The following is a 2,031-nucleotide window of genomic DNA, read 5'->3' as shown; positions in this document are numbered from 1 at the left end:
TTATAGACATGGAAAAAAAAAAACCGCGGACTTTAAGTGGCTTGCTTAAGGTCATACAGATAGCTGGTGATGGAGCCAGGACTTGAACCCAGGTTTGCCTATGCCTGGGAGCTGAGCTTGTGTCCTCTCTGCCATACTACCTCACAGTCAAGTGCAGCAAGCAAAAACAAAACCAAAAAAGCCCCAAAGGCATAGTGCTGACACTGTCTGAGGCTTTGTGACATTGGAAGTGGTCAGGGTGAGAAAGATCAGGGTGGGCCAGATTAGCCAGGGAAGGCTTCTTGGCAAAAGAAACTCAGAAACCCTGTTCTCACAGATGGGTTTGGATTTGGGATGGTAAAAGAAATGAGCAGTGAGGACATCAACCTGGGCCAGTGGAAGGAGGGAGCCTGGTGGAGTGGGTGACAAGGGTAAGCATGAAGTGGGTGGTGAGGGGGCTCCCCAAAAACTCAGAGGAGACAGCAGGAGCTGAGTTGGTCCAGTAGGGCAGAATGTTTGTGTTTGGTTTGGCACACAGAGTGACCACAGGACAGGTTCCCCATAAAGAGGAGGGCGGGGCTGTGTCACGGGTGAGGCGGGGAGGTGAATCGCCATCGTGCAGTTGAAGTGGGGTGGGTGACACACAGGCTGGTGTAAGCTTAAGGTCAGTGGGAAGTCAGTAAAGGTTGTAAGGTGTGGAGTGGTGGTAGTGGTGGTGGGGTTGGCATGGGTGATAGGACTTGGTGGTGAAGTAGGTGTGGCAGGAGGGTGATGGGAGCATGCCCAGCAAGGCCACCTGGCAGTGCCCCTGAGTGGAGGGCACCAATAAGTGGACTAGAATGGGGGTGGAGGGAGGGAGCCTTGTTGGCTTCAGTGTGTGGGAGGCCATTGCCCCCAGGAGAGGAGGTGACCGATGGTACCTTCCCTTCTTGGCAGGTGCCAAGCTTAGAAACAGAGCTCCACACAAGCCTGGAAAGAATGCTCGTGGTAGTGGCAGGCAGTGACAGCACGGGTCTGTGTGCCTTGGGATCTCCTGGTCAGCTCTAGCAGCCCGTGAGCAGATCACCCCGAGAGGCTTCTCCACCCGCTGGATGGAGCAGAGCCCATGCAGAGAGCTGGAAAAGGCAGGTTTAGGGCTGGATGCCTTTGAGAGAAGCTCATTTGACATTATGCCTCTCAGGCAGCATTTGCCCCACGCCTTGGTTTTACATAAAACCCGAATAGCCTTCCAGATCACCCACCGCCACAGGCCACGCACCGTCTTCTACCCCGACGGCGGGTAAGCAAAGTCATGGCCACAGAAGGCGGCTGAAATAAAATGTGTAATTGTGCTCCAAGACACCTTAATTGTTTATTAATTACTCCATAAATCATAGTGACACCTGTGTTTATGCTCCTGTTAATTCACTCTTGTGAGGGGAGGGATGGAAGCACATGACCAAAGAATAACTGTCCCCATAACTGTGGGAGAGAGGTACCTGAAATGGGACAGGGACATCAGGGCTCTCGGTGCTTCTCCCTCACTGTCAGCCTCAACTGCATTCACATCCACTTTTGGCCAAGACTGTAGTCCTGAAAGGGCTGCTGATAAAGAGTGCTAATAATTCTCATTAAAGGAGCCTTGATGGGGCGAAGTGGGGGAGGGGCTAAGTGCTCCACCTCCTCCATCCAGGAGCCAGTGAAGAGACAGGTTATTGTACTCATTTGACAAATGAGAAACTGAAACTCTGAGATTTTATCTGAGCCTCAGGGTCACACTGCCAGTTTTGTGGCCACGATGGAGTTTGAATTCGGGTTTGTCTGACTCCCAAGTGAGGTACCCTTGTGGGAGGGTTAGAGAACAGCCTTGGGAGGAGAAGGGAGCTTTCCTGTTAATCATCCCTGATACTTCATTTGTGTCGTGTACATTTATCCAAGGAAAGGCAAACTGTTTTCTAAATGATGATGGAAACAGCATTCATCCAGGTGTTTTGGCTGCAGTGTTCTGGTGCCCTGCCACTCAGACTGGCTATCGCTGGTGTCCCCCTCTAACTGACCTGACCTCCATCCCAG

The 2,031-nt window shown here is 51.9% G+C and overlaps 1 long non-coding RNA gene across 1 annotated transcript; it reads left to right on the top strand.

Moving 5' to 3' along the window:
• Positions 1-238: 238 nt before the first annotated feature.
• On the top strand, positions 239-1,326 carry LOC131511351 (uncharacterized). The gene is made up of 2 exons (XR_009261479.1): positions 239-410; positions 916-1,326. It is a non-coding gene; the product is annotated as an uncharacterized LOC131511351 (long non-coding RNA).
• Positions 1,327-2,031: the final 705 nt, after the last annotated feature.

Source organism: Neofelis nebulosa, chromosome 5 (assembly GCF_028018385.1).
Source record: "Neofelis nebulosa isolate mNeoNeb1 chromosome 5, mNeoNeb1.pri, whole genome shotgun sequence".
In the NCBI taxonomy this organism is placed as follows: Eukaryota; Metazoa; Chordata; class Mammalia; order Carnivora; family Felidae; genus Neofelis; species Neofelis nebulosa.
The sequence above is the reverse complement of the archived record's forward strand: the minus strand, read 5'-3'. Positions and strand labels throughout refer to the sequence as shown.